We start from the raw sequence: 22,148 nt of genomic DNA, 5'->3' as shown, positions 1-22,148 counted from the left end.
TGACGGGCCCTTAACTGCCTGCTTGCCACTGTGAAGCTGCAGGAATTTCCTTACACTGACTTTCCTGTATGATAAAAGGAGGCACCGCACTGATTCCCTCACTGCTGAAGCAGCAATCCTTGAGAGACAATGGGAAGGTACATGCACACACAGGCATGCACCTTGTACGTCGTGCACATGCGTGTACATGATCACACATGTGCTACCTGGGTTGCATCCTGGAGGCTAACCTATCCAGTGAAAAAATGACCACCAAGGTAATCAATAAAGTCAATCAACGAATTCGCTTCTTGCAAAGAGTTGCCCCGCTGATCAATATTAAATCCCGAAAGACACTCGGAGGTGCTCTTATTGGGCCCCTCATTGATTACGGAGTCCTTGTCTGGTATCGCGGCGCCCCAGCTGCCTTAAAGCTAAAGCTCCAAACAGCCCAAAACAAACTAATTAGGGTTGTGCTTGGTCTCCCTCCTCTGACCCACCTTACCGAGCATCACCACGAAAGCGTGGGGTGGCTCAAAGTAGCTGACAGAGTACAGCATCTTGCAATGGGCCTGGTGTACAAGATACACTACACCTCCAAGATTCCCATGTACCTGACAAACTACTTCTTAAAGGTCAAGGATGTTCACGATCATAACACCAGAGGCAGCTCCACTAATCATCATCAGCGTAGATTTAACACTAAACAAGGCGCTAACTCGTTCTCCTGCTATACCATCAACATGTGGAACGCCCTTCCACAAGCCCTAAAGGAGAGCAAATCCCTAGCCTCCTTCAAAATTGGTATGAAAAGTCACCTTCAGACAGCAGCTACCCGTGACTTGTAAATAGACTAAGCCCCCATGCTCCCCCCCCCCCTTTTTTCTTTGTATTCTGCCTTTTGTATTTGATGTTATGCTTTTGAAACTGATATTATCCTAGATAAAGTACTATGTTCTATCCGTCTGTCTTTCAATGTTATATGAGATACTTAAAGTGTGGTTCCTGTGGAAATAAGCCTCGGCTTTCTAGGATCTCCTTTTAGTTGACCTTGTACCAGTGATTTGTACTGTCATGAAACTGTACTTTTTTCTATTGCAAACTTCTAATAAATTCTTCAATCAATCAATCAAAACACATGCACTTTCTAGGGGCAGTGGTTCCCAAACTTTTTAGCCTGTGACCCAAAAGAGAAATGAGATGTTTACCCAGGACCCAAACTAGTGAAAATAGCAGACCTACAAGCTCACAACGCGTCGCTTCACGCCGCGTTGTGAGCTTGTAGATCCGATATTTTCACTACTTCTTAAATATTTATTTTCTAATTTATGGAATTTCTTCCATTATTGAAATTACTCAATTATCAATTATTTTTTTGAAAATGTTTTAAAATAATAATAATTCAATACAAAAATGTATTAAACAAATAATTAAGGGACCCATAAAATGTGTCTGTGACCCACAAATGGATCCCTACCCAGTGCTTGTGTTCTAGGGGCCACACAGACATGCCAAACAGGGGCCCCCCTCATGGTTCACACTCATGAAGACAGTTTTTCATTACCTCTGGTCTAAAAGAAAATTTGCCCCTCAAGATTTTATGGAAGAAAAAAAAAGAAAACGTTCTAGATAAATGTGTGACTGACAAGTTACATGTATCCATGTAATATTAATAAGCCTTGATTTGTTCAGTACTTCAGGGTAAGAAGAGGAATTGGGACATTTCACTGGTGCGAAGAAAGGAGGGGAAGATAATTAAATAAATAATTAAATCTGCTTGACCGAAGAACATCCAAATCATATGCACATAAATCCCAACACAAACTCGTGTACATCAAAAGACCACATTTACATGTGACAGACAAAATGACTCGGAGATGGGGTAATTAAAGAACGACTTATTTCATCCCGGCAAGCAAGTGGAGAATGGGCAGTTCGCAACTTTGATCTTGAGTTCTTGAGCCCCCCCCCCCCCCCCCCCCCCCTTGAGCCCCCCCACCCCCCAGCCAACGCACACACACACACACACACACACACACACACACACACACACACACACACACACACACACACACACACACACACACACAGACTGACATACCCTAATCCAGGAGGCTTGCAGCTACTCATCTTTCTTCACTCCTCATTCTGCTGTATGGCAGACGTCTCAGTATTGTGCTGTGTGGTGGTTTGATCATTGCTGTACTGCCAAATACTTTCTGAGGCAGAGGTACGCAGTAAAACTCATAGTGTTAATTGACAAACGGACAAATGCACGCTGAGGATTTTAATGTGTAGGTTCCCAGTGCTAATCATCTCCTAATGAAACGTTGCTACTTGCTACAAGACATCAAAGGAAGATTATTTTGTCACCGAAATACGTTCCGTTGCCAGTTTAAAATTTCCCTGCCATGATTTTGTAGAAACGAATGATCTGCTTATTCAACAATTTACGCCGAATACAATATCAGTTGGACATCCAGCTGTGCCAGTTCTAATTTGTAGACACTCCCCCGTTTCCATTCATTGAGACCCCCGTATTCACTGAGTGATGTAATGTCCCTCTTTTCCCCTGCGAGACAAGGGCAACAATGGGGGGGAGCGCCTCTGTCACATTATTTTCCCCCACTGAGGCACGCCAGCTGCTTACAGTTGCTTAATGGCTAAGAGCTGTCACAAGCCATCACAGCCCGCTGCCACACAGGAGAGGCAGATGCTTTAATTGCACAATGACTTGTAAGTTGTCAACAGCAATTATACCAAGCCTCCACTAGAGTGCACCCAAGGAACACCATATAGTCATTTACTTATGAGAGACAGTCTCCTGTGCGTGCTGGACAGACATCAGTGAGTGGGAAAACAGAACTTTGAGCGTCTTTCTGTCAATAATAGAAACAGAAATTGGTTCTGAGAATACTCGTAGCTTAATGATTTAGGTGCGCGCTCTGACGACTTGGGCAGAATTGTCAGACAGCAGCCCAGGACCCCCGAAATCATATTTAGACATAAAATATTTACCTGGGTATGTCACCTCAGGGCCCGCTGCTTACGTGCTGCGGCAGGTCGCGGTGTGCGGAGTTTGAGTAATTTTACTCATTACTAATTCATGTCATATGTATTTTTTCCTTTTGTGTGATTCAGTGGAGGCTCATTTGCAGTTGCCATTCTGAAGATTATCATCATCAAGAGGAAGCATATAAGATGGTGAGTTCAAAGCCGTGCTGCGGCTATGCCTCCACCTGCATTGTTTCAAGTTGTGCGGATGGTGTTCTGTTATATATACACACAAAAATAACAAAAGACTGTGCAATGTACGTTGATAATACTGTAGGTATTTCCTATTTATAGACCTGCCCCTATCCCATCCCTCAAATTCTAATCAAGCGACACAGAATCCAAACATTGATGGCACCCTTCTATTAATTTCATGTCAAATTGGGTGGGAAATATAAGTCCCCAAAAAACAAGCCCCCATGTTTGTTTTGAGCTGCAAGACAAATTATACACACATGTATGAATTCCTTTGGTCAAACAGCTGCCATCTCAGCATCAGATAAAACAGACCCAAAGTCTGGAAAGCATCAATCCACTTTATCATACCAAAAAAGACGGTGTGCAAACTGTGCATACAGGCATGCGTGCTGCATGTGCACGTACAGACGCATGCTTTAGCATGAGCATGTGCTCAAGCCCTCGTGCCTAATGTGTTATCTGTCGTAGGCTACGATGGTGTGTCGGTGTCCTAAACCACAAATAGCAGATCTACAAGCTTACAACGCATGTTGTGAGCTTGTAGATCGGATACTTTTGAGCAAAACACAGTTGTACAACTAAGTAACATATGAACAGTGCACACTTGCACACAAAAGGAGCACATGCTCACACACAACCAGTGCATTATGCCCTTTGTATCTGCCAAGTGATGCAGATGATGGGGTTGCAGATGACGACTAGAGGGTGCGCATGGCTTCATAAACAATATCCAGTTCTGACTGAGATTATAAATTGTTTACTCTTAAACTGTAAACATTCTCAGAATGACTTTAAGTATGGACACAAAAATACCGCTGGGTCCATTTTTACAATCCAGATTAAAATTTAAACGTATGATTCATTTTTTACAAAGAGATGTCTTAAAGAGTCTTAAACCGAATTAAGACAGAAATCACATTGTTTTATTGTGTATTCCTTTTAGCACATAGTTTTGTTACTATTAGTGAAGGTCTGCTAATTATATTCTAATAAAAAACAAATGAATGTCATATGGCTTGGGGGGGGTGGGGGATGGGGGTTTAATTAACCATTATCTTTTTTCTATTTTGTGCAAAACGGCACTTGAAGCCAGACAAAATATTTAAAAGCGCTTTCTGCTCTTGAAAGGAGGTGGCTTGTAATTAAGTCTAGTGTCAGTAGGGGGTGTCCAAAATCAGGCTAGATGAAGAGACCCAGCATGCCTTTGAACCAGCTCACAAGCCAACTGCTCCAGTTTGTTGCAGCTGACATTTTGGAACCAGTGGGGTCAGCAAAAATAGTGAAGCAGCAGAGATGCATCAAAGCTGGCAAATCTTTTTGACTACAAGATTTTTTTCCCCCCTTCTTTGTTGTTATCGTTGTTGTTTTTTCTTTTAATAATGAGTCTGGAATTACCATCACTGTGGGTTCAACATGAACATTATTTCATGGACGTCTTTTGCCTATCACTCACAATTCAGCATCCTCCTGATTGAAGACTGAACAGGGAAATAAAATCAGGCATTTTACAAAAGACTGTGACAGACATACCGAACTAAAGCTGGACAAAAGGTGTGTGTGTGTGTGTGTGTGTGTGTGTGTGTGTGTGTGTGTGTGTGTGTGTGTGTGTGTGTGTGTGTGTGTGTGTGTGTGTGTGTGTGTGTGTGTGTGTGTGTGTGTGTGTGTGTGTGTGTGTGTGTGTGAAATTGTCAATGATGTCATTATGTCAGGAGAATCTTGATAGTTAGACAGATAACAGGGCTGGCTCATTCATGCCCTGGTCTCTCTCTGTCTCTCTCTCTCTCTCTTATGCACACACACACACACACACACACACACACACACACACACACACACAGAGCAGCATCGTCGTCACAGAGGGAGTAAGGCTCATAATTGGACAGAGGTGTCGGTAGATAATGAAGCCAGGCCTCACACCTGCCAAACCTTGGGGATTTCACTTGACTGGCCACTTAAATCTTCCTCAGTCTGTGGGTCTGGAGGGCAAGAGAGAGTGAGTAAGGAACTAATGGAAAAAAGAGAAGTGTGGCGCTACAGGGAGGATCCCTGTCAGCACGAGTGTAGCGCGGGGCCCCCCACCTCCAACCCCCACAACGCGGCTCGTTCCATACAGCACCCACCTCACTTCACTGTAAATCCTCTGGTGTCAAGGATTTCAGACGGAAACTGGGAAATGCTGCACCAGCTATTTTGTTTCAAACTCCCGAAAACACTCGCTTCTCCCCAAGTTGTCTTTGGTGACAGCGTTATGTGCGGGGAAGGGGCGTATTGTGCCAGCTTTTAGCATGGTGTCATTCGACGTGTGAACGGAAAAACTGATAGATGCTACAACTGGATGGGCGCAGGTGGGATGTGGGGGTGCGCTCTCATGTAGAAAGTTTACCTGACAGTCATCGGTGTGCATCTGTGGCACACTGTATCAGTGGTGGAGAGAGCAACACTAATTAAGGATTTAACGGACACCTTTGAGAAAGCAACAATTTCATGAAGAACAAATGAGGAGTGATTAAACAGAGATCTAGGTGACAACACAGTAGAGAGTGAAATGCTATCTTATTCAATACACACACAGATACAGGATGCAGTGAAAGGCAGCAATAAGCGGGGAATACACATTAGCTGGACTTGTGTTCAAATTTTCAATTAAAAACTATGTATGTTTATATAGATGCTGAACCAAGTATTAGCCTTCTACTAGCCTCTAGTAGAAGGCTAATACGTCTGTATATTTGTGAGTTTGTTATTGTTGTTAGTCTTATATATTTTTTCTATTGATAACTGGCTAATGGTAGACCAGTCACATTGCTAGCTTGATTCACATAGACTGTGTGTATTTATTATATTTCATTATACACCCCGACCCCCCACTCCTGAGTCTTAAAGTCTCCTTCCCCTTGACCCCATGGTGTGGTTTAAATTCTTCAAATATTATCTGCGTATGTTGAATTGAATTTCTCTCCCCAGAAAATAATCAACCATCTTTGCCTTAATTTTGTATGCTAGGACAGGAGCCATGAATATGCTAATGTATCACGCCCCCATAATCCCATTCACCTATTCATAATGATCATTCCTACCATTTTGATTTGATTTGATCCCCCAGAATTTGACCACATTCAAACAGAAACACTGGTCAGTGCAAACACTGAACACACCACCACATGCAATCACTTGTTATTGATCAGTGCATGTCTTTAGTGAGGCTCTGATAGGTGTTTGGCCTGTGACATCTGGGGCTGTCAGTTGAGCTCTGAAATTACATTAGAATTTCCGTCATAAAAATCTGCAGATATTGAATTATATTTGATTATTAATATTGTTTCATTTTGCATAAAACATCATGCACATAATGCATGTAATGTCAGAACTCATCAGTACAGTCTCCACAAGAGGGCGCTCTCCGAAGATAGTCAACAAGCTAATGGTAACTAATAGTTATTTTAATCCGTTAAAAATGAAATAATGCTTAAGTGGTTAGTTAATTCAATGAAATATAAAAACATAAAGAAAATAGTTAGAAAAATGTGCTTCTCGAATATTTGATTAGTCGGAAAGGTAGTCGATAGAATAATCGATAAGAAGATAATCAATAGATGCAGTCCTAGTTTAGTTGTGCACCAAAATCCCTTGTGCTGTTTTGTTTGTCCAGTAAGTTTTTCTGTACATTTACACCAGACATGATCAAAATAATCACATTGCTTGAATCATAGGGAACATGTTGCTGTTTTGGGCTGTGTTATGAATGTGGAATGTGTTTTGGTTTGTGTAGAATAGATGGAAGAGATGGAGGCTTACACTCAGCGTAGGTTACACGGTTACAGTCAGCACAGCTTTGGTTGAATTGTCATTCAAGCTTCAAGATTTCTTGCTTGTTATATCTTGTGTGGGTACAGAAGAGTCAAATGATTTTATTTCCGGTTCCTCAGACATTGTAGCAGCAAAAAAAACGATATACCAAATGTCATTCCTATGCCATAAAAGCCAAGTTGGGAGCAGGACTATACTCCATTTTGAATCTCATTTAAGATGACATCCAAACTATCTATTACTCATTGTAAACTTAATGAGCACAATAAAAGATTTTTAATAATAAAAGTAGATGGGATAATAAAAGTATTTGTAAACATTATAGCAACCTGGTAACAAACATTCTGTACAAGAGGCAGCCTGGGCGTGTGTCTCTGCCTTGCTATTGAAGGCTACAAACAAAATATTTGGCATCACATGACTCAGATTTTACATTCCATCGCCTGAAGGGCTGGTCCCTTCTGATTGGTTCAGAAACACACAGGCTTGCATTTCATACTGAAACTTAAAAATAAAATGCCCAAAATAGCCATTTCACTGGGTCTTTAAAAGGGAGTTTGAAGTTACAATGGGTTTGTATGGATGTCTGATAAAATGAATATATCAAATATCTAAATACTGAATCAATCAACTTAAAAACTGTGCGGGGTGTTCCCAAAAGCCTGAATACTGGTAGACGATGAAATTACCCAAAAATATTTTGAAAGTGAAATATGCCTTTAAAAAGACAACAACCACTCACAAAACTGTTGAATCAAAAAGTGTAAAGGTGCACAATGTTGAGGGAAATGCTTCTCTTTCCCCCCTGCTCTGTTTATTGCACTTTTGTGCTTTATAGGAGCCAAGTCATGTTTCTGATGATTGTATAGCCATTAGCCACTGATAGAAATCTACCGTATCAACATTTGTTTATGGCAACACATGGGTGCGTGCACATGGCTGCTTTGGCATGTATACCCTTCTGCTGAGCTGGTCGAGTCATCACTGTGATGTCAGAACAGGTCAGCTATATTCATATGGAGTCTGTGAGGTCAGATGTAGAGGTATTGACCGCAGCTCCATATATGGAGATCTAGGTGATATCCAGACATCTCCATGTATGGATATCCGAGGTTTGATGAGCTCAGTGTCGTGATCTTCATAATGGAGATCCATGTGATGATAATCAGCTGTCTTGATTTGCAAATGAATTCTGTCTTGCCCATATATGGAGCGTCCATATATGGGCATTGCCAAATATGGGCATTCCCAGATAGGCGCTTAATTAATATTGATGACATCGGGACAGGGATCTCCATATATATCGGGACAGGGATCTCCATAAATGAGGCAAGGACGGAATTAATTAGCAAGTGTTACTCATGTCGCGTCAGCCACACTGGTTAGACTGACACAATATGTCCATATATATGGGCTTAATATTGATGGGCATAAAAGGGATTATATTGTATGGGCATTCCCAGATATGGGCTTAATATTGATGGGCATAAAGGGATTCTGTTAGTGTGGTTGCCCTAACAGGGCATCATCTGGGAATCAGATGTAGAGGTCAGCTCCATATATGGAGATCTAAGTGATGATCCAGTCATCTCCATGTATGGATATCCAGGGTTTGATGAGGTCAGTGTTGTAATCTTCATATATGAATATCCAGTTGATGATAGTCTTGATTTGCAAATGAATTCTGTCTTGGCCATATGGAGCGTCCATATTTGGCCATTGCCAAATATGAGCTTAATATTACTGACATCAGGGATCTCCATGTATGATTGCCAGAACAGGCTGTCTTGGTCATTGAGTCAACAATGTGATGTCACAAAAGGTCAGCTATAGACATTGAGGCGTTACTGACCCAATGACTCACGGAGGGACAAAGGGACACAGACAGACAGATACAGAGATCTCCATATATGGGCATAAAAGGGACACAGACAGACAGATACAGAGATCTCCAATATGGGCATAAAAGGGACACAGACAGACAGATACAGAGATCTCCATATATGGCCATAAAATGGACGCAGACAGACACGTACAGAATACAGATATCTCCATATATGGGTAAAAATGGACACAGGCAAACAGATGGTCAGTTTACAGTTTACAGTTTAGGCATTTAGCAGACGCTTTTAATCCAAAGCGACTTACAATAAGCAGATAAAACATCACAATAATAAACAAGGTTAAATGTCAGTACATCAACAGCAATATAACAAATGCAAATGAATATCTATCTAGAAAAACAATATATCCGTAAAGAAAAAAAAAGGTTTCTAAAAAAATCTAAAAACAAATGCTAACTAGCTTCATGTATTTTCCAGTAGTGCTAAGGGTTTAGGTGGAGTCAAAACGGGTCCTATGACAACAGGTATAATGGGGTTTGCATTAAAGGGTGGGGCATTCATTCCCTATTTACATCGTTCCCGAGTAGGCCGATCCCCGACTAGATGCTTGGCTGCCCGACCAGAGATCTCCATAATGGGCATAAAGGGACACAGACAGACATATACACAGATCTCCATATATGGGCATAAAGTAGATGCAGACTGACAGATAGATACAGAATGATATCTCCATATATGGGCATAAATGGACACAGGCAAACAGATGGTCAAAACGGCTCCTATGACAACAGGTATAATGGGACCGTTCATCCCACGGGCCTCAAATTCGGCATACGCATTCCCGGCCGCAGCTAATATCTAATAATATACATTCACGCTTGTTCTCCTGCTTTTTTTTACCATATTTGGTAAAAAATCAAACCTCGGTTCAAAGTGAAGCGGTGAATTTCTATTCTATATGTTCTAGAGCTATGAAATCTGTGTTCTAGATCTATACATTCTGTGTTCTAGATCTATACTTTCTATGTATAGATAGACAGACAGATAAAACCTCTATTCTGAATTGTTATTTGAATAAGGTTTTCATAGTAGCATTAGTTGTGGATGCAGTAGGTGAGAACTATTGCATGTACAGGACAGATAAAACCTGAGGGCCGAATTATCATGTGAAGCTTGACCAATCCTCAAAGTATCCAATCATCAGACCGGGAGGGACACTACACACATATTCTGGACGTACAGGACAGATAAAACCTGAAATGGCCATATATGGACATGGGACACACATCTTGCTTTTTGAAAAAGCCTATTCATTCTGGACTGATATTCTGGACGTACGGGACAGATAAAACCTGTTCATTCTGGACTGAAATGACCATATATGGACATGAGGTGACAGACATTTTGTTTTTGAGAATGCCTGTTCATTCTGGACTGAAATGACCATATATGGACATGAAACACACACATTTTGTTTTTGAAAAAACCTGTTCATTCTGGACAGAAATGACCATATATGGGCGTGGGACACACAAAGCCACTCATTGGAAGCGGCTTTCACCGCTTCAAAAATTTAGATTTCATGCATACTGGATGACGTCATCGGCTGTAGATCTGGTAAAAAATACATAAAGGCACTAGTCACAGGTAACTAGGATAAAGATAACAGTGATTAGTCAGTGACGTCACTGTTATGCGAAGTGGTCCATTCGACGGAGGACAGAACGTGAGTTCTAGAACAGAGATAGTCCGAACGGCGGGTGGTACCGGGGCGGGGTACGGGTCGTTGGATCCAGGCTGGCGAGGCACATGATCTGTCTGTGGCGCGAAAAGGTTATCCCAGTCACAATTGACATTTATGTCATTTTGTTCTTGTTTTACATCATTCGACATAAAAGTTGCCGTCTGTATACTTTATATTTATTTTTCCAATGTCAATGCCAGGTGGGTAGGAAAATTAAGCCAGGTGGCCTGTCTGGCCTGTAATACACAAGGGGAAACCTTCAACCTTGTAGTCAACAGCGACACAATATATCCTTTATATGTGGATGGATAACATCTCATTTCCACCTAGTATTAGTGTTCTAAGTGCTGTACAAGCTGTGTGAGGTGATATCTCACCTCATGCTATAGTGTGATAGATTATAGATAGACAGAAAGCTGCTTGTGTAAGGCCAGTTTTGGGAAATCTGCTGTAATCGTAGACCCTATATCATCATCCTTTACCGCTTAAACTGCCACAGAAAGACACATTTAGTAGTTGGCCAACATGCGCTAATGTGGATCTTCTTTCCAAATGGCGACGATAAGCAATGCTGAAATGCGCCCTGAAATGAAATCACACGGAAACCGAAAGCTTATCAAGATGAACCTGTGCAATAATACAAGAATTATCCATCACCATCCATCATGTATTTGTTTGCAGGAAACGGATTACATAGATCTTAATTGAAATATTATTTTACCTTCATTTGAATTATTTATGGGATTACTGACTAGATTCATACCTTGGAGAAAAACATGAACACGTATTATGTGATGCAAGACTGTGCATGTATTTTTGTGTATCGCTCATATATAATTCAAAGAACCATCTACCGGTAGCTATACGAAGAATATCAACAGCCTCGTCTTTGATACAATTTACTTGAATTCCACTGGTCTAAGCTGAGCTGTCCATTGGCCGACCACTGCTAATGAGATCGAGGGTAAAATTGAGAGTGGTGGGCTGGCTGTCATCCGTTAGGTGATGGTTTTAAGACTAAGCAGTGATACTTCATTAATTAACCTTCACATTCTATGTAGATCTGCTCATCAAGATGCAGTTAATTAAAGAAAGGTCATTCCAAGGGCTGCCGGGAAGCGGCATTATTACAATGGAGGGATGGCACTGCTTTGAGCGAGATAACACAGGGGAGGGAGGGGGCAGGGAAGAGGCGATCAGCCAGTCACTGCTAAAATGGCAGACGACTTACCAAAAGCCAGTTTCTGAACTACTACTGTATAGGGTATTCACGAATAGTGATTTTTAGTATTTGAATTATTCGACCTCAAAGTATTCGAATAGTCGAATATTCGACAGGACTGGCCAAACTGTCAAATAGCCGATCTACATGCGCAAGGCGTTGTGAGCATGTAGATCGGCTATTTTCACAATATTTATCTGCGGAACCGAGTCACATTAAATGTAATACCTACAATTCCAAGTGCTTGTCAGGGTGTCAAATATCCCCAGTTCAAATATGTTTATTTTGGGGGTCAGGGCCTAAAAAGGTTTGAGAACACCTGTTATAGAGCATTAACAAATTCATCAGGAAAAAAAAGCGAATATTCGACTTTGGTGAACAACGTTGAATAGTGACTTTGATATTCGAATATTTGGTGAATCATGCCCTACTACTGTACCTTTCTACAACTCGGTTCAGACTGAATGTGTGTTTTTTTTTTGTTGTTTTCCATTCTTACCATTTGCGTCTTCTTTATCATACTGTCAAAAAGCTCTAATGGAGAAAGCCTCTGTAAAATATTCATTACACTCAATTGACAGCATCTATCTTTTAGCATCCCTATAGTTTTCCCACTCTTCCGTACAGTTGTGTGTCTTCCCTGTCAATTTCCAGGGTGTGCTCCACTTTCTTTGACCTTGCTTAATGTCCAGAAAAATGCCATCTTGAGTAAATAAAAGGGAAGAAACTCCAAGAGGACATGAAATAGTTATGCTTCTTCGGTGAACTGAAATCCACTTGGAGGAAGTGACTTATTCATTTTGATTTCCGCCCATGTGCCTATGTGTCTAGCTAGCTCTCCCTCTGTTCCCCATGGCACTGCTCAGAATATGCAGACAGCCTTGTGTTGAAAAAAGGATATGTCAATTAGATGCTGTTGTTTTGAAACAAAAAAGAGCAGATGTTGGCCTACCAGCCTTTTTATCAACAGGAAAGTTTCTGCACAAAGTTATCATGAAAATAGAGATGGAAGATGGGACCGAAAAGTATCATGATAAAAACATTCTTTACAATGTGTTGATAATATATAAGAAAAAGAAAAATGAAGATCTTCAAGCTCATAGCATGTGGCTATTTGTCATACAATTCAAAAATACTGTAGGGTAAGTGGTCATACTAACTAAACTCCATAAATCAACGTTGTACATCCATGTGTCGTGCCTTTTGAATTGGCCACTGCAAAAGAGATAGAGATGATTTTGGCCAACTGAATTATCTTCTATCAAATGTCATATCGTAAAATTATACTATAGCACATTTTATTTACATAAAAAAACCTCAGTGTGCTTTCGGCCAGCATCAAGGTGGAGTAGGAACTACCTGCCCTATGAATGGTTTTATATGGTGTCTTTTCCAGGGCTTACTTTTTATAATGGTGACCCCCCCTCCCTCCTCCCCATCACCTCTTGTCTCGAGTTCCTTCTCGTATGGATTGGAACCTTGGTGTCAGTTTTTTCAAAATGTTACAATATTGCAGCGAGACACCCGTGCCTCCCCCATGGCCATTCAGCCCACCCACAGTCATCCCTGAGTGTCTTTTTGCTTCGCCTCCAATGGCAGGTGTTGAGAAAAACGGGGGAATAGGTGTGTAAGTGCGCAAGTGTGTAACCCCCGCTCCTTCCTACACTCTCTCTCTCTCTCTCTCTCTCACACACACACACGCACACATACGCATGCATGCATGCGCGCAGCCACGCACACACGTACACACACACCCTGCCACGATACAGTAACTGCTGACCCCGGACACTGTGCCATTACGGCAGACGAGGCTGGGCTCCCCTGGCAGCCACTGGGGCCGCTGGTTGCTAGGTGGAGAGACATTACCGCAGGCCTCTGCAATAATTTATCCTAAGAGCGCGGCGAGCCGTCATGTAGCCCCTGACAGAGAGCTGCAGTACTTTATCAGCCTGCCTGTAAATCAGCCATGTGTGGGTGCAGACGGCAACATTGTTTGATCTCTTTCAGACACTCTAATAATCTGCTCCCCCCCTGATTGATACCTTCACACAACAAAGCACATTACACCAGGAAACCACAGCAGCTACCACTCCACGCGCGCGCACGCACGCGTTTGTGTGGTTTGTGCACGTCGTCTGCCCACATGCATGTCTATATTCACATGTATGTACGTGCTTGTGTCTACAGTGTTGCGTGCTCGTGTATGCATGCATGTTTGCATGAATCTTTTCTTGTGTGGATTTGTGCTACGCTCTCTCTCTCTCTCTCTCTCTCGTGTGTGTGCGTGTGCGCGCGGGTGCGTACGTGTGTGTGTGGGAGATGCATGTGTGTCTTGTGGTCATCAGTACTGTCATTGGCCTGGGGAGGAAGAGGGAGTGGATGAATGGGTCTTCTGCTGAGACACAGGGTCATTTGGAGTCTCTAAACCAATGACAGGCTAACGGGTTCACAAAACGATCACCGGTTAAAGGGAGGGGAGGGGGGGGAGAGAGAGAAAAGGAGACAGCAGTGGCCAGCCTCATCACAAGAAATACACCAACAGAGAGCTGTTGAAGCAGTTATTGTTTTGTTAAGTGCACACGTGTGGGTTTCTTTGTCAATGAGGAGGGCCAGCCAAAATAGAAACATAGTGTCAGTGTGGATTTTGATACAGCTTTTTGAAATCCATATATTAAGCAATCAGTCGATGACTTTGTACAGCTTGTTATTTTCCTAATCATGTTCATGCCACATTTTGCTATAAATTGGCACTGTACATATGAATCATATGAAATGAATAGAAAGATAGCATTTAGTTGTGTTATTTAGCAGATATATTGGACAATTAGCATGCGTAGGCCATGCTTTAACAAATATAACAAATAACTATTCAGCTGAGTGCTTGGATCTTTTCTATAAAATGCTGATTTTTCCATTTCATTCAAGGGCCTCCTATCAAATGAAAGTGAAATGCATCCTTTCCAAATTGCCTTCCAACTCCTTTGCTTGATATGGCTCATATACAAAGGAGGGCAATGTCCCATCCAACAATACCCATACCATTTGTGCCGCTCAGCTTCAGAATGTCATTGGTTTGAGTGTGACAGTAAAACATAAGTCTACCTTTTCCATCGGTCACATTGGAACATGGCCTCCAATTATTCAGCTCCAAATTCAATAGCAATTTTCTGCTCAATGAAATAGTGGTTTCAATCTGTGGAGTGATGTCACTTTAGAGAGAGATTTTTAAAATGGCATGTCTGTGAGTGAATAGATGGATGTTGGAGGATTCATTTTGCTTGAGGAAATGATACTTGTCTGCTCAAGCTTGTCATTTATCGATGGAGAGAATACCTCTGTACGCTATAGGGTCTATATCCCAAGATTTATAGCGTTTGGATGTATTAGAGAAGTCTTGTTGGTACGGCTGCCGAGGGAACCATTATTAAATGCATTTACTATTTAGTTCTCGGCCAGAATTGGTGGGATTTCTAATAGAAGAAGCCTACCTCTATGATTGCGTTTTGATCAGATGGACTCTCTATTTTATATTTTTTTATATATATACTGTATAATGTATATACTGTACACACACACACACACACACACACACACACACACACACACACACACACACACACACACACACACACACACACACACACACACACACACACACACACACACACACAGAGAGAGAGAGAGTATAAAAGAAATGCAATTATGTGTGTTTGTGTGTAATGTATCAGTAGTCCATCCAGGGCCCCATAATGAATGCAATGCAACGTGCGATCACTGAGCCGTGTGCATGCCCAGCTCAATGCATCTCTGAGAATAAACAGAGCAATGGAAATGGTTCTCATTAGTGTTGTTTTCATATTAAGTCCCTCAGACAAGGTTGACAAACCCGGCTCCCTGTGCCGGGGCTCCTCTGGGACCATCGCTTCAATACAGCTCGGCCAAACAACGCCAAGCCGATACCAACACACCATTACCACCTCCTACAGTTACTTATCCTCCTCCCCTCCCTCCCTGCGGAGCGCTGTGTCTACACAGAGCCAAGTAAAATGCATTAACCCATTCAGAATGGGTACGCTATATTGTGTATCATTATTTTATGCTTTAGCTATTGAAAAATAGCAGATATACAAGTTGGTGCCGCGCTGCGAGCTTGTAGATCTGCTATTTTTGAAAAATCGTGAAAATTAGAATTTTGACCCGATTCTATAAGTGTCTTTTGAATCCTTCTAAGGTTTTTGGAAAAACCCTATGTTTCTGTGTCAGCAATCTGGCCAGCCATCGTCAAAGAAAAGGTCCTTTTCACTTAAATGGAGCTCAGTTAGTCTGTTCTTGAGAGACTACTATGCCAGTGGTTCTCAAACCTTTTCACGTGAAGGACCCCCAAAATGATATTTATTTAGCCACGGACCCCCATCTCAAAATATCTAGTTCCAGGGACCACCCAGAAGCAAAATTTGAGTTAGAAACGTTCGCTTTGAAAATACATATACTCAAAGATTTGCACACATTTTCACGACTTTTTCAAAAATAGCAGATCTACAAGCTCGCAGCGCGGCACCGAGCTTGTATATCTGCTATTTTTCAATAGTTAAAGCAGTCAATAATTCTAGGCCTAAATGGGTTTTAAGATCCTCCAGAAGCAAAGAGAAAGAGTCCCGCTTCCATTTATCACCATTCCTCTCGCTCTAAAAAGGAACAAATGTCCTCCTCTCCGCCTCTCCGTTACTATTAGAATTCCAGGAATGGCGCGCTTGAGACGGAACTTACTTTGTGCTCCAGAGACTCTCCACTGTGAGGCTGTTTAGCAGGAAGTGAACAGGTGTGCGGGGCTTCTGGCTCTCGCCATGTGTTCCAGTTGTTTCCCCCGCACCTGTTTTCCCTGAGCCTAACATGCGACGATCAAAACATTTATTAACCATAACAGGAGAACAGACTGATGGCGTATCCGTCTCTAGTAAACCGTATCTGTGAAAAAGTCACGTGTGCCAATTAAAGCCTATTATAACGTGTCATATAGAGGTCGTTGCGTTGGAGGTCGTCAACAGAGAAAATCTGTCATCTCGTCTAATTGACAACAATCTAATCTAGCAATATATATATGATCTAGCCTTGTCCTCCTTGGTACCGAGAAGATGACTCATCCTCTACATCAGTGGTTCTCAAAGTGGGGACCCTCAGGTGTCTTTTGGCTGGCTGGCTGGGGGGGGGGGCAAGCCTGCCTGCTTGCTTGCTTGCTCAGGATATACATGAGATATCACTTTTTATATTTACAAAATTACATTTTATTCATTGAAAAAGTTGTCTGCTATTTAAAAACAAACAAACATTTAACCGCAACCAAATCTCATATTGGGGTCCCAGGCACAGAATATTATCAGTTGGGGGTCCGTGGACACTGTTACATCCTTCCTCAACGGGGGATCAGCAGCCTTGTCGCACCAAATTCTGGGCCCTGGGTACAAGGATTCACTGCGGGCCCCCCGTGAATGTTCTTCATAGGGGAGGGGGTTTAACCCATTTAGACTGGGAATGCATTATTACGAATTCTGTGCTGTAAATATTGAAAAATAGCAGATATACAAGCTCACAGCGTGGCACTGAGTGCTGCGCTGCAAGCTTGTAGATCTGCTATTTAACTAAAGACGTGAACATTTTTTGCAAGTCTTTGAAAAACCTATGTTTCTATGTCAGTGGTGCTCAAACATTTTCATGTGAAGGACCCCTACAATGATATGTATTTGGCCACGGACCCCCATCTAAAAATATTCAGTTCCACGGACGCCCCAGAAGCTAAATTTAAGTTACAAATGTTCGCTTAAAAAATACATGTATTCAAAGATTTGCACAAACTTTCACAACTTTTCACCTTGGGCCCTAGTAACTCAGTACCACTTTCCCCCCTCTTGTGACGCCCCTGGGGATCAGTGCCCAAGCATTCCCCACCTGAGCTGTGATTTGGAAGGGCACATCACGCTGTCACAGGCCACTGTAAATATCACCTTTCTTGTTATCTCCAAGACCTGTTTTTCCGGTAAACAGGCAAATGTGTAATTCAATACGCTGTGTCGGGCCATTTGCTTTCAGAGGACATCGTAGGTGACGTGTCTTAGTAGCCCCGGAATGAACATAAAGATTAATAAGTAATGGGCGACACAAATATCATATTTGTTCTCAGACACCAGCCAGCCTCCTTCCACTTACCCCCTCTTTTTTTTTTTTTTTTTTGATTAATTCCTCTGATCACAAAGTAACTGGTAATTCAAAACGTCTGTCTCAGAATACGTATACTATGACTATCCCAAAACTAGTGGCGATAAGTTTGGCTGTCTGGATTGTTTTCCATCGTTTATTCAAAGGAAAGCATGGAGGCAGTCAGTTCTTTAGTCATCTGTTATAAGTAGATTGATGAGGGTATATATTTAATAATTCAAATATATGTGTATTATGGATTGGATGACTTAATTCTACAGCTACTTGATGATTTAATATTATGCCCAGAGTCCGGAGCAGGGGAAGATGTTTCCAACTGGCTCACATCTTTTATAATTTTTACAATTTGCAGACAATAACACTAATATTGAGCCGCATGTCCCACATTCTGAAATGAAACTGTGTTTTGTCCGCCCTCCATAACACTGCTGCAGGTCCCTGTAGCATTTTGTTATTTGTTACAATGTTTTCCTTCTCTCTCACACTTTAATATCATGGTATTGCTTCAATTTGAGCTGCAAGATAAAGTTCTATTTCATATTGTGGGATTAACTTACTGGCTAGCAGCACACGTCTCAAGGTATTTGTTGTGTTTTGTCTTATCTATGAATTATTTAGAAGCGTCAGAAAGAGAGAATGGGTTTGGAAGGCTGCATGTCCTGTCTATCCCACCAATCTCAGTCAGATGTTTAATTTGGTCTGCTGGTGTGCAATGGCGTTCACCGTGACTGGGATTAGGTGGTTGGCCGTGTAATTTCCCTGAAGGAGACGCACATTGAGTGGGAACATAATGGCAGAAATGAAAGAAAGGAAATATGAAAAAGCGTGCAATTCAAGTTGTCTTGCATTTTGGCTTTGTAATAGGAAATACTTCATAAACCCAGACGTAAGGTTACTGTTAGACAGAAGACACACAATCAACTCGAGAGTAATTTTTTTGCCAAAGTGTGCATCCGTGTTCCTGATGGTTGGTGTTTGGACAATATTTCATAATTTAGCAAACGTCTGAAAGTTCACTGGGTCTATTAATGAAAGATTTCCTGCTTTTCTTTACACTCCATAACACTTTTTTAAAATGCTAATGGACTTCAACAAGCACCTGAGCAAGGATGAAAGTGCCCTAATTCCTGCTCAAAAGGTCACCGAGATGAGTTATAGTGGTATAAGCACCTGAAAGCTATTCCCTTGTTAGATTTGACAAAGGGAGGCTGCCATTTTCCCCTTTAAAAATAGTGTTGGGTAATAAATGATCATTTGTGGAATGTGGTCGCTACCGGCAGTGACTTTTCCTCTGACATAACTTTACTGCTGGCTGATTTACATCCTGGAAGTTGTCCCCAAAATGTTTAAAATGAGCATTTTATTCATGATCCATGCCAGACGCTAGTGACACACAAGAGCTCTTATTATGCTTCTTAGGGGGAAGCAGCTAATTAGTCGGCCATGAAAAATGCAGGCATGCTTTTCTTTTTTCCATCTCACTATCATCCTCTATTTGACTCAACAACACTTGGGCTTTTTTGTATTTCATTCTCAGTTATGTGCCCAGAGAATCAGCATAATCTGAATCTTCTACAAGCTGAGCCTCTGCTTGCATGCACATCATGATCATTGCCACCAACAGTTACCCACACCTTCATGTTCCTATGAATTATAGAAGGTGACGGTCTCCGGGTATAGCCATGTATGTGTATCGTACAGTATGTGCTGCGTGCACCTCAACATATGTGGTAGTCCTTCTCAGCAGCCCTTCACGGGTCCCTGAAAGGTGCTCCTGGTGTGGATACCGGGCCGTAGGAGCAAGGATCACAGTGACAGTTTCAGGTGGAGGAGTCTATTAATAGCTTACCTCTCAGCCATAGCATTTCATCATTTTTGGGTGTCCGAGGGCTTCCTGCTTAAAAAAAAGGGGGGGAGGGGGGAAGTTATGCATCTCAATCCACCCCTTCATATTTCACACTGCCGGGGATTATAAATAAAAGGACGAGACGTTGACCCGGACTATTAGTTACACGGGATCCTGTGGGTGGATGGTGCTTTGTTTCCTGTCAAGCTCTTGTGTTTATCCAGCAAGAAAGCAACAGGATTACAATCAAAGTCTGTGGGATACAATGGGAGATATTCACCCCACCCCACCCCACCCCGGCTGCCTTGAAGTGAAAAGGAGAAGATGGACAGGAGTTGGACACGTCAAAAAAGGCAATAGCCAAGCAAAAGGAATCGGTCAAAATCAGCCAGGAGGGAACATCAAACATAACAGTAATCCAGGCTACAGAAGTTAAAGGTGGAGTAGGAGGGAATTCAAGCAGTAGAGCGGATTGTTGGTCAGTTTGACTGACTGACCACTTATGCCCCATACTTCGTTTATACGCCAAATAGCAGAAACATGCTGACATGTTGTGAACTTATAGATGAGCTATTGAAACGTTTGAAATTCTATAGATTTTCCGTACCGTAGTAGTACTACTACTGACTAACCTCCCCTGCGTCTCTCTTTTACACACACACACACACACACACACACACACACACACACACACACACACACACACACACACACACACACACACACACACACACACACACACACACACACATTCACATCCTTACATTTGTGACCTACTTAGGACATTACATAGACTTCCATTCATTTTTATGCAAGTCATGTGGCCTTATCCTAACCTCTATCCCTAAACCTAACCCTAACCCTAAACCTAACCCAAACCCTAACCCTAACCCTAAACCTTATGGGGACCTACTATTGGTCCTCACGTTGTCTATTTTTTCCAATTCTACTATACTTGTGAGGACATCTGGTCCTCACATGGTAATATAAACGAGGACACACACACACACACACACGCGCGCACGCACGCACGCACGCACGCACGCACGCACGCACGCACGCACGCACGCACGCACACACACGCAGCGGCGTCTCCCCGCAGAGTGATGAGGTAAATAGTAAACAGAAAGCTCCCACTGTCTCCCTTTGCAAGCGGCGGGCCAGGCAGGTCTGTGCTTGCTGTGTTGGTAGACAGACCTTTGATCTTGAACAAATAGGGGATGTTCTCATAGCCACTGCCTCAGGGCATTGCATGGAGATGTGGGCATCACAAAGGGTCAAACGCTGGAAGAAGACGGTAAAATTAAAACCCCTTTATTGCCACCTTTTATGGATTCATCCCCTATGGCAACTGCATTATGTATGGAAATGACAAGAGCTTTGTTCCTATCTTCAGAGCGATCTGCAGCGAGGCCGCGGCTGGTAGGCTGAAAATATGAAAGTGATGCATGTAAGCCTGAATATATTACAGAGGATATGAACCTACAGAATCATGTCATGTTTATGTACAGTAGCTAATTTACGCTATTTAAAGGGACTACACCATGAATATCAAATTTTTTCTTTTTTTTTCTTTTTTTTTTTCTTGTTTTTTGGTCTGGAAAGGACACTTGGTCTTCCCAGTGTCTCTTCCAGCCCCCCCAAAAAACCCAATTCATTAACTCTAAGCCTTGCCTTTCATTTCAGTGATTTTCTGAATGGGTGTGTCTGAACGGTATACTCTTTTGAAATCTTCCCACAGCCTATAGGAAGGCACAGTGGGCTCATTTTCTATTGGGCCACCTCGAGAAGGGGGCGGTACTTTTTGGGAGGCTATATTCTATTGAGATTATATATATGAGGTGGAACCATGAGGTAAATTGGTGCTAAAATTGGAACGATACAGAGAAGATAAAGATTGACTTTACATGGTTCTCATCGCAGTTCTCTAATATTCTCTGTATCGTTCCAATTTTAGCCCAAAGACAGCGCCCCGTTGCCAACAAAGGGCATTTTGGTATTGCATCTGAAAAGGCTTGGAATTAAATACAGGCATAACATGAAATTTCAATATCTGAGTGGTTGTTTTGGCTAAAACCTGTATAAAACCGTATTATGGACCAATATTTATATAAAATATATATTTTGTAAAGCATGGTGTGGCCCCTTTAAACAGGAAAAATGCAATGTATCGAAGTTACAAAAAAGGCAGCAAAGTTTTTTTTAGCACTTCAAAGTTGTTTGCATCAAATCTAGATTGACAGC

This window comes from Nannobrachium achirus (genome assembly GCF_963921795.1).
Source record: "Nannobrachium achirus genome assembly, chromosome: 9".
Lineage (NCBI taxonomy): Eukaryota > Metazoa > Chordata > Actinopteri > Myctophiformes > Myctophidae > Nannobrachium > Nannobrachium achirus.
Note: the sequence above shows the minus strand (reverse complement) of the source record.